Raw genomic sequence first — 12,650 nt, 5'->3', positions numbered from 1 at the left:
CTCAAAAAAGAAGAATCAATCAAACAAGAAGATATAAATCAAGAAGACAGCCACCGAACTGAAGATCACCGAAACTGATTGTTGGTTTGGTAAGTTTAAAGGTGATCGGTTTTAAATTGCATTTTGTACAATAAGAAATGTGGATTGTTAGATTATTAGATCAGTTTTGTCTCTTGATCATGGAAGTTGCGACTACATTCGAAAGCGTGCCAGCCAGCCAGCCTGGTAGCAGAAGAACAAGCCACCGAGGACCCTCGGGTCCTGCCAACTACGTCGACCGGAACAACTAAAGACCACGACAGCAGCCACGCCCACCATTCGGCCCACACAATGGGTATGTAATGTAATAAGGGAATGGTATGTAAAGTTTTTTGTTTTTATGAGAGAAAGGGGTACAACAATTACACCAAAAATCGTATCGCAAATTGTGCGACAAAATCAAATTGTAGACCTACCATTATGCAATGATGGTAATATGATAATATTTAAAATGGAGGTTATAATGAGCCAAGAGAGAATACTAAATCTTCTATTGGACATGAGAGAAGAGTACCATGCACGTGAAACTAGTGTTAAACATTCATGGACAGAAAACGAATACTATCAAGCAATTCAAGATGGTGGAGGTTCCATGGTGATGGAATAGAGGCTGGAAGCCAGTTACCACGCCTAAATCAATGACTGCTACCACTGTCAGCACCACCAAAACAACAGCGCCACGGGGTCCGCGTTTTTCGAACCGCCCTAGACTTTACCGGCCCCGAAGTGAATTATATCGTTTGGTTTGACGCGCCGGAGGGGCACCCACTTATGTGCCCGCTGAATCCGTCACCAGCGATGGGTGACGTGCTGCTGTCCGAGCTTTGTGTGCTCTCGGACAGCAACACATTCTATGGGGTTACATATGCGTTGTCCCCCTCCGGCCTGTTTTGGTACGTTACGTGGGCCCGGCTGGATCTAAGTTGGCGAGTAAGTTGGCCGTGGGCGAGTGAAATGTGTATATATTTTTTATTTGACTTGTGTGTGTGTGTGTGTGTGTGTGTGTTATGTTCCGGAAAAGTGAGTGGTCAGTTTTAATAATAATAGGGTTTTGTTCTGTTTTTGTGTACTATATTTTCTTTCCCTGAACTAATATTATCACATTTTGACCTTGGTCTTGTACTACTGTGTAGGGTCCCGTGTATACTGGATCCATCTTATTCCTATCTTCCTTTTTTACTAATATTAAATCTCCTACGTTATAGTTACATGAATAAATTTTTTTGTCATATTTTTGTTTTCTAACTTGTTTTGTCTTAATTAAATTATGTCTAGCGTCCTCCTGGGAGTTTTGTAATCTATACTTAAGTTCTAGGGAATAAGAGATAAAATTATAAATTGGATCTACTTGACTTATAGCATTGCTTGGTAAGCGACATGTTTTACCAAACACCAATTCATAGGGTGTATATTTAGTTGATGAATGTATCGTTGTATTATATGAAAAACACCAATATTGCAGCCATTCCGACCATTCATGAGCCTGATTGTCTGTCTGTATTCTAAGGAATGCCCCTAGTGATTTATGTGAATTTTCTAAGGAACCGAGGCTTTCGTGATGGTAAGCGGTTGATTGTAGTTGGTCAATAGTTAAAATTTTACATACCCCCCGCATGGTTGACGAAATAAATTCACTTCCGCGATCTGTTGCAATCTCGCGCGGAATCCCATAGCGTAATATGAAGTTGTTTACAAAAGCTCGCGCAACCGTGTCGGTTTCTTTATTTGGAATTGGGTAGGCCTCTACGTACTTCGTGAGTTCGCATTGTATTGTTAATATGTAACTGTATCCATTGGTGTCCTTAGTTAAGGGTCCCACTAAGCCTAAATAAATTTTGTCAAATGCGGATGCTGCTGTGAGATCACGGGCTTAGACAAAAATGTTAAAGACAACTGCGGATACATTTTACTTCAGCTGAGAGACCCAAATGACTGAAATGACCCCCAAAGTCTAAGACGATATTCATTGCATATACATCCAAGAAAGGGCACAGAACCTGGAAGAAGGACGAACTTATCTAGAAGGTACCTTCATCTTCTTCAGGTACGCCAAGCCTTTTCCAATAACATTTGTGGTCGGCTCTCCTCGTCATTCTTAAATGGGGGATCATGATCAAGTTGTCGTGCCGGCAATAAATTATATTTATTATTATTTCGTAATAAATCAAAAATGTTTCTTTCCTATTATAAGGAAGTGTTGGACATGTCAAAGTCTAAGGAGTATAGGTTATGTTCAGCCTATACTTGGGACAAACAGTGTACAAAATATGTGCCGACGAAATTCAAATACTGCGAGGAACATTACAAGTTGCTCAAGTTGTCGTGCCGGCAATATCACTTCTACGACCGAGCAGTCGTGATAAGCCGTGTCTACGAAGAAAGACTTAGGAAACTTCAAGACTACGACGCATCAATCACTCGCAAGTTAGAAGAGCCACAGCTTGAGCCAAAGTACATCGCAGACTTGCAGGATTTGAAGGCACATATAACAGAACGCTTACACTACATGCAGATCAACCAACCAGTACCAGCAGAAGACGACGCGGAATTGGCAAAGGTGGAGCTAGCAATGAGAAAAAATTACACTCAGAGATTCTGCGTTGAGAAAGACAAAATCATGACATGTGGGAAGACCATTTAAGCAACATTATAAAAAACAGTGAAGTGAAAAAAGACGATGACAGTGAGAAAGACAAATTAGAACAGTATGCTAAAGAACAGTGGTTGTTAGAATTAAGAGCCATAGTATATGATTATTCAGGGTGTGTAATGCTTAATATAATTATAAAAAAACTATCATACATTTGTTATAACGCCACTTGATATATTATTGTATGTTATAATGTAATTTTTGTTATACGTTTCCTTTATTATATTGTGATTTCATCTAAACTGTCATTGATATAATGCCTAATGTAATATAATATTCAAATAGTATATAGACATATTTTATAATGACATTTGTTATATTATATTTTTGTATAACGTAATACTTCATACAATTTTATCACGTATAAATACATATATTGTATAACATTTTTTGTCATATTTCATTTACTGATAACGTAAAGTATTACATACTTTTTATAACTAGTACGCAGACCTACTGCTTTTGCTAGCTATTTTATTCTAGGGAGGTCGCAGTTCTAACCTAACCTAACCAATTTTTTCACGGTTTTCGTTCTGCGGGGCCGCAGTTCAAACCTAACCTAAACCTCTTTTTTTCCTAGAGTATTTTATTCTACGGAGGGTCAAAGTACTAATCTAACCTAACCCTCCTTTTGTTAGGTAGTTATTCGTTTATGCGGAGTCGCAGTTCCAACCTAACCTAACCCATTTATGTCATGCAACTATTATGCCACATAAATAATTATGTGATGTCTCTTGTTATAACAAATAATATGCTTTAGAGTATGTAATAATTATGGCAATGTATATTAAACGAAGAGTAAATATACCTTATGACCATTATACCAAAAATAACACTATGTATACCGTTAATTAGGTATTACGGTAGTATGCCATTTATTACGTTATTCAAAATAACGATATATCAAACTATAATATATGAAAAGTAATTATAACAAATGTAATGCACCCGATTATTCACCAGACTTGACATCACCGACTACTCAATTAACAATTAATGAATTAGTTAGAAGCGTCCTGAATTTAAACTCAGCCTCATATTTTATTTCATATGCATTTTATTGGCGGGACGACTATGGCGCACCCCAAATGGTGGGAAAATGCCGATAACAGAGTCGAGCGGAGAAAACGAGGGGAGGCCTTTGCCCAGCAGTGAGACACCAAAGTAGGCTAATAAAAAAATGCATTTTGTTCTCGCATATTAACGTATAAAGTAGGTATACCCGAACTGACGGGGTGCAATGTCCCGTGCCTGAGTTGTATATGATTACATTATCTTCTAGTTAAATTAGAAATCATCGTAAAAACAAACCTGCGACAACACGTTCATTAGAATATAAAATTCAAATATTATTTATGCTAATTTTCTTTTAAGTACTTGAAGTCAACATTTCGCTGGGTTTGATTTTGTAACACACAGCTGCTGCGTGATGTCTCCACCGAATCAGAACAAATATGCCGGCGGCGCTACCGAATTACCAAATACCGACATTTTGGATGTGGGTTTCCAGAGTTTTGGACCACAGAAACAAGAGATGGAAGCAGATCAAGCAATTGCTTTTCGACGAAATAAGAGCTAATCGTCAGCTCGTCCTTTTTCAGGTCATAGTGACAGTTGTCGTACTGTTTATCATAATGGGACTGAAGCAACTGGATAGGAGAGTTAGGCTGTTGTGGACAGTCAACAACAAACAGGGGGTTAGTTTTTTTTAAAAGGGGGGAGCCCTATTCCGGACCTTGATATTGAATCGTGTCGGTAAAGTGACTACGTTCTTCTTGACACATCGAACGCACTGATTCAGATAAGGAACGCTAGATTACGCGTTTATTAGCAGATAATATGATTTAGCTATAAGTAGCCTGTGATTGTGTGAATAAAGCAGTTTTAAGATTGCCTGAAAAAGCGTCTTATTTCTCCGATCGCCATCATTGTTAAAAAGAGGAAATTAAACCATTCACTTCAGAAAACCTTACAGTGAATCTAAATTAGATGAATGGAATCAATCGTAATTATTGATATTAATAAGAAAATCAAAAATTCAAAGAATGCAACAGCTAGGGGATGGACTTTCCTATATATTGAATATATGTATAGAAATTATAAACGAAACGAAATTATAGACGAAAGTGGCCGACCGTTCCGAAACCGTCTTCACGTACAAACATAGTCCTCACCATTCGATTTTTTATCGATATTTCGATTATAATAAAACGTTATGAATAATTATTTTATAACGTAAACGGAGCAAATTTCAACATATTTATTCTCAACATATTAATTCCTTAGGTAAGTAATCGCTTACTCAGTAAATAGGTAAAGGTTGTATCGGCACGTAGCGAGCATCAGCAAATAAGTCACGAATTATTTTTTAATTATGTTATTAACGGCTGTTTCTTTACGAGTAGGTAATTAAACTTTTGTGTTTAGTATATTTTCTGACAGAAGTGTTAGACACAAAGAGCCAACAGAACATTAATGACCCAAATGACCCAAAAATATAAAATAACTGTAGGTACCCATAGCTATCGGGGAAAAAACAACACTAATACAGAAGTACAGTCTAACAATAAGAATTTTAGTTACACAACACCTACACAGAATAGTAGCATACTTAATTAAGTATTGTAATAATGTTTCGTATTGTTATAACAAAATCTGTACCTACTTATCGTTTTTATATTCTAAATAATAAAACTAGTGTACTTAGGTGATAACATCGACCACACCCTGAATTAATTAACAACTTGCAGACAGAAAACCAACAAACGACCAGATATATAAAATAAAATATAAAAACAGTGTTCATTCTGTTCACTCTGGAAACCCACATTCAAACAACGAAATTTTCATTAAAGTAAAACGGATTAAAATCACGACCTTGGCCCCCACTTATTATTAAAAAAGTATTAAATTGTATACCTACCTAGTTTTTTCGTCAAGAGTAGTTTAGAATTTCACTTTATAAACCCTTTTCATACGGCTTTAAATTGATGTTTCCATTATATCTACAGCGAAACATACTTGAGAGCCAAACTAGAACTAAATACTTAATCAAAAAAAGGCTAATGGACGCAACCCTTTAATTTTAAGTACTGTAATATTTTTAATAATAAAACTAGTGTACCTTGACCCAAACCCACCATGAGTTAATAAATTTATTATCAACTAGCATAATTATAGAAAAACCAACCAGGTACGCAAAAAACAGAATAATCACAACCATTAAATTCCCTTCAAAGTAAAGTTAAACAAATTAATATCACAACATCCACAATTCCCCCACCCTCTTAAAAACTATTTTATGAATAGAAATTCACTAATTGACCCCTTTTAGGTTTAAAAATTAATATTTCTACAGCGAAACATCCAATTGCACTAACGGCAAATGGACGCAACCCTTTGTATATAATATAAGTAGCTACTTTTATATTTTAAATAACAAAACTAGCGAACCTTTTACCCTACCCACCCTGAGATAATACATTTATTAACAACTTGCATTAATGAGAAAAAAAAACAACAAACTACCAGATATTTACAAAAAAAAGAGAATAGACACAAACAACAAAAAATTCCATCAAAGTAAAACAAATTAAGATCACAACAACCCTACTAAAAAGTATTAGATTTTCGTCGACAGTTGTTTAGAAATTCACTTTATACCTAAACCCTTTTTTATAAGACTAAATTGATATTTCTACAGCGAGACACACAAAATCTATATTATGCGCACGAAAGGCGAATAGCTACCCTTTGATTAAAAGAACTTTTATATTTTAAATAACAAAACTAGTGTAACTTGTCCCCAACCCACCCTGAGTTAATACATTCATTATCAACTTGCAACAGAAAACCAACAAATAACCAGAAACACAGACAAATAAAGCAGAACAGACACAAACAAAAAAAATCCCATTCCCAAAATTCTCCAAGTTAAAATAAATAGACATCTCAACCTTGGTCCCCTTATAAAAAGTATTACTTAAATTGAAGGCCTAACTAACCCTTTCGTCGCCAGTAGCTTAGAAAATCACTTTATAACCCCATTTTTCCATTTAAAATGCTAATTCTACAGCGAAACACAACTGAGGAACAAATTACAACCAAAAAAAATTCTTGCCGAACCAGAGTTAGAAATGACAGATTTGTTGCGCAAGAGATGACGCAACACTCCAAAAAATATAAACCACTCATTATTTGACTTTTGTTTCAATTAACAACAACCAAACTCAAAAAAAAATCAAACAAAACAAACGAATCCGATTAAAAAGATATTCCCCCCACAAAACAATGTGTGAAGTTAAGAACTTAAGATGGCGGAAAACCTAGATATTTAGCAAGTGCACTAAACACTCAGTGGACTGCACCGATCGGTTGCAGGGCACAAATGTAAAATGAACGAGGACAACGAAGTGCAAACTGCGCATGTTCGATGTTTACACATTCCATGTTAGAGATGGGAAACAATCGAGTCTTAAGAATCTAAATGGGAAGAACTTGATACAGGTTTACGAGACTCGCGCAGTTTTTTTTAGTCTTATGAGCAGTGATCGTACTCGTACATTTTCCAGCATTTTTGGTGCAGCAGAGTTAACGGAATTGGTATAGATAATTTCAACTGAAATGGTAAATTAAGGTTAATATGTATTAGCGTAATTAACGCTAATTAATCATTAGGGTTGAAATAATTTATACCAATTCCGTTAACACCACTCCGCTGCACCAAAAATGCTGGAAAATGTACCATCACTGCTTATGAGATTACCAAGGCCTCCATTGCCAATAGAAAAATAAAAATAATTTAGTTTGTTACCTAATAGTCTCCTGCGGGCTCAGCACGGTTCCATTTTTATCGACTATCACTATGCGCGTCCCTTTCGCACTTACATACTTGTTAGAACGTGACAGGCATGGTGACAAGGGATAAAAACGCGACCGTGCTAAGCCGCCTGGAATTGAAGAGTCCCTTTAAGGATGACTCACGTTAGACCGGACCGTGTCCGGGCCGGAGCTTCCGGAGCTTACTTTTCTATGAAATGACAGGCGATCACGTGATGCTTTCCATAGAAAACTATACGCCGGAAGCTCCGGCCCGGACACGTCCCGATCTAACGTGTGTCATCCTTTAAGCGAAAGTCAAAAGACTCGTGTCTTAATTAAGATTGCAAGATTGAACTTTTTTTAATGTAAGTAAATTATAGTAGCCGCAATACCAACTGGCGACTGAGGTCATAATGCTATCTCTTTCACTCTTGGTTGGTCTTAACAAGGCTAAAAGAGATAGCTTTATGACCTCAGCCGCCAATTGGTATCGCGGTGAGTATAGTCATCGTTCACAGGAATGATGGCCGAGGGAGCGAATAGTTTCTTGAGTGGCAATTATATACGCGCCGGAAGATGCACCAAAAGGCTTGGGTTCTACAGGAGACTTTACAAAAGATTAGAAAATTAACGTTTTAGAAAAAACGTGTTCGGGAAAATGAACATTTGGCAAATGAAAATTCGTCCAATCAAATTTCACAATAACTATACCTCTATGATACCCCGCAGACTGGGCTGGACCAACGATCTACAAATGACAGTTCCCGAGACCCCAAGCTTGACGTCATACCAAAGATAGGTCTCCAAATATCGACTATTTACAAAAGAGACCATACACTAGCGTCTTTTGAGCGTCAGCGTCTATTCCGTGCTATTGTATAGTAATTTTCACTCAGTAAGGGTACACTTTTGAATATAATACAATTTGCGCGATTGGACGTTTTTAGGTTGTAAATTATATGGTGATGAGTGATGACACTCGCCACTGTACCCATCAGTTTAAAAAATATTATAGTCAAGCTCACGGGAATCCATTGGGTGAGGGCGGCGCGTGGCCTAACGTTGTGGAGATCCTTAGGGGAGGCCTTTTTCCACAGCACCCTGGACGTATTTCAGGACTACGATTCAAATGATCTAGAACTAGTACTCAAGTTTCGATATACTGATTACCTAGAGTCTAAAAACTTAATCAAAGAGCCTACCGCGAACCACGTTCGACGTGTTGCCACCCTGTCACACTTACGTACGAATTTAAAAGTGCGACAGAGAGGCAACACGTCGAACTTGATTCGCGGTAGGCCCTCTAAGTCCTTAAGACTCGAGTCGTTCCCAACACTATTCTGACTTGGTTGGCGTTGCATTGGCGAACCGGGCTGGCTGACTGAAACGATTGAATACTATAGTATTGCCCAGTGGTCGGCAACCTTTTAGCAGCCAAGGGCCACATAGTAGTTAACGAAGTTGACGCGGGCCACACTTTGATAATATTTGTGACTTTAGCAGAAGTTGTCGTTTGTCAATATTACATACAAAATAGCCAGAGAGGCTCGCGGGCCGCAAGCGAGAGGTTCGCGGGCCGCTTGTTGCCGACCGCTGGTAATAGCCTATAGGTAAAAACCACCCGGGGTCGAGCCATTAGGAGTCATCCATTAATTACATCACACGTTTAGGGGGAGGGAGGGAGTCAAGAAAATGTGACATATTGTGACATGGGGGAGGGGGGAGTCACAAACTTTATGACGTCACTTTAACTATAATTAATTATAACTCTATAGATCGTTTTTTTTAGCATTCGAAAGAACTTAAAAGAAGGTAAGCGTACTTGACATGTCTTTTAATTCAAAAACGCTTTTTAAAAATCAGTAACTATTAATTATGAAAGCAGAAGAATACAAATGATCGTATTAGATTCATAATTGTTACATATTTGCCGTGACGTGATTTTCAATAAAAAGACACATCAAGATTGTTTACCTTATTTCTAATGCTAAAAAAAACGAACTATAGGTAGGTATAGCTTTTAATTACTTTTTAGGTTTGTACCTATAGGTTAACTGAAGAGATCCCTCATAGGGATAAGTTCGCCCTTGTACCATATTTATGTTCTATCTGATGTACCTGTATTCCTCTCTTCTGTACAATAAAGTGTTACTTACTTACTTAACTTATTTAAATTATGTATTTAATTCGCTGTATACAGTAAAATATCAAACTATTGGAACTATAATCATTTTTATTCGTTTAATTTGCTTTCCTAATCAGTTTAGGGTTATAAAATTACTAATATTTATTTTTTTCTAACATTCTACAACCTACTTAATTCGATTTGCCCATATCGTTGAAAAAATGTGATCTCACACCAGGGGGGGGTTTGCCAAATGTGACCAAGTGTGACAATGAGGGGGAGGCGTCAAAAAACCTAGAAGTTCGTGTGATGTACTTTATGGACGACCCCGTATTTCCGTATAAAGTTGTACTGTCGACGTCAAAAAAATGTTAACATTATTGCACTTTACTCCTTTGTAATAAGAAAAAAAAATCGGACAAGTGCGAGTCAGACTCGCCCACCGAGGGTTCCGTACTTTTTAGTATTTGTTGTTATAGCGGCAACAGAAATACATCATCTGTGAAAATTTTCAACTGTCTAGCTATCACGGTTCGTGAGATACAGACTGGTGACAGACGGAGACGGACGGACAGCGGAGTCTTAGTAATACGTAAAACGGGACCTAAACGGGGACTAAAAATTACCTTAAGGATCCATCCAGTAATATACTTAGGTACAGTCGCCACCAGATATATCGGAGCGGCCAGGGCGCTCACAAATATCTGAACACGCCTCTATTGTCAAGGCGCTAGAGTGTGTGTTCAGATATTATTGAGCACCTCGCCCGCTCCGATATATCTGATGGCGACTTACAGTTTAGCGTTGTCAGCTCATATCACAGTGCACGCGCACTTGAATATGAGCTGACTATGTAAACTTGTCTATAAAAAATATAAATTTGTCACGTTCCCCGGCAAAAGGTATCTGTACGGCTACCACCAGTTTTGACATTGACATAACGCTCACGTTTACGTAATTTACTTTCTGTACATCTCGCTTGCACTAATATGCCAGTTAGAGCGAGATGCATAGAAAGTAAGTTACGTAAACGTGAGCGTTATGTCAATGTCAAAACTGATGGTAGCCGTACTTATGGCGGCTGGCGCTTACGTCGCATAGCGCCGCAATAATATTGGAGCGGCGTTAATGATTTTCGTGTAACAATCTGTTAATTAAGGAAGAGCGGTGTTGCCCAACACAGGCAAATTTTGCTTACCGGGCAGCACTATCCCCTACTTTATAAACACGTGTATATTTTACGAAAATAAATAATTTTAATTTTTAATTTTTTTAATTTAATTTTAATGATAGCGTAGGCGCCAAGCGCCGTAAGGTACCTTTACCCGTGGGACGTCACAAATGTAAACGTATCATATCAAAGTGGACTGTAATTGTAGCACTACACTCCGTCTAATCTAACTTTGCAACGATTTGAATATAACGTGAGCTAGGCTAATCTAATACCTTTAAACGAGCAATTCTTGATTACATAATATAATATCTGGGAGACCGAGCTTTGCTAGGAAAACATATAAAAACTCAAAAATGCGCGTTTTTGCAGAGATAATAAGACCTAGCTTGATCGATTTATCGCCCTCGAAAACCCCATAAAACAAATTTCATCGAAATTAATAAACAAGAATTGCTCGTTTAAAAGTATTAGATATATTTCGGGGATCTCGGAAACGGCTTTAACAATTTCGATGAAATTTGCTATATAGGGGTTTTCGGGGGCGATAAATCAACCTAGCTAGGTCTTATCTCTGGAAAAACGAGCATTTTTGAGTTTTTACGTTTCCGAGCAAAACTCGGTCTCCTAGATATTGTAATTATTAAACGTCATATTTTCATAGATATTTGACATTAAACATTGCCACACTTTTTCATTGTCAAATAGCATGCAGAGTTAGCCTGGTCCGACTCTACTACAGATGTAGTGCAGAATTATATTCCATCGTATTTGTAGGCCACCAAACGAAGGAAACACAGGTGAAATAATTCGTGTATGTGCGAATTTTGGCACAGTTGTAGGTAAAAGTGCCTTACACAACATACTGAAAGTACTGGTGGATGGGGGTTGTGCTAACGGGTGGGGGGAGGTTTAAAAGTCCCTTTTTTTAGTTTTTCGTAAATAACTCGTAAACGGTGGCTCATACATAAAATTTCCTACAAAAAAGCTTCCGTACAATTTTTTGCTAGGGTCAATATTCAAAAAGATATCAACACGGGAACGTTACTTAAAATCAATTCTGTGATCTGTTTTTTTATATTTTCGTATATAACTCGTAAAGAGTGGCCAATAGCAAAAAATATTCTGATGCGTAAATAATCTACACAAAATTTCCTACAAAAAGATACAGTAGGTAAACTTTTCGCAAGGATCAATATTTAAAAAGTTATTAATGAAAGAATGTTATTTATAATCAAATCTAAGGTTCATTATTTTTAGTTTTTCGTAAATAACTCTTAAACGGTAGCTCGTAGCAGTAAATGTTCTACTATATATATAATCTACATACAATTGTAAACGGTGGCCCATAGCAGAAATTGTACTTATACATAAATAATAAAAACAATTTCGAAAAAACAATGATAAATAGAGTATATAGTTTCTTTGAAAAATTTTACGTACTGAACAAAAATCAATTTGGCTTCAGAAAACGCCATTCTACTATACTTGCAGTCTACAATTACGTCCAAGAAATCCTTGGTACTATAGAACAGAAGCAGTATGGCGTAGGTCTACTGCTCGATATGACAAAGGCTTACGATCGAGTATCCCATAAAATCCTGTTGTCAAAGTTAAACGGCATGGGTATTCGCGGAAACGCCTATCTATGGTTTAAGTCGTACCTTGAAAACCGCAGTCAGTACGTACAAATTAACCACTTTTGCAAAGACTCTAGGGAAATTAAGGACATAGTATCAGAAACGCGACACACTTCGTGCTCAATACCCCAAGGAAGCGTGGCCGGATGTATATTGTTTTTAGCATATGTGAACGACTTGCCTAACATATTAGACACAACATGC

This window comes from Cydia splendana, chromosome 11, assembly GCF_910591565.1.
Source record: "Cydia splendana chromosome 11, ilCydSple1.2, whole genome shotgun sequence".
NCBI lineage: Eukaryota > Metazoa > Arthropoda > Insecta > Lepidoptera > Tortricidae > Cydia > Cydia splendana.
This window is presented reverse-complemented; position numbering follows the sequence as displayed.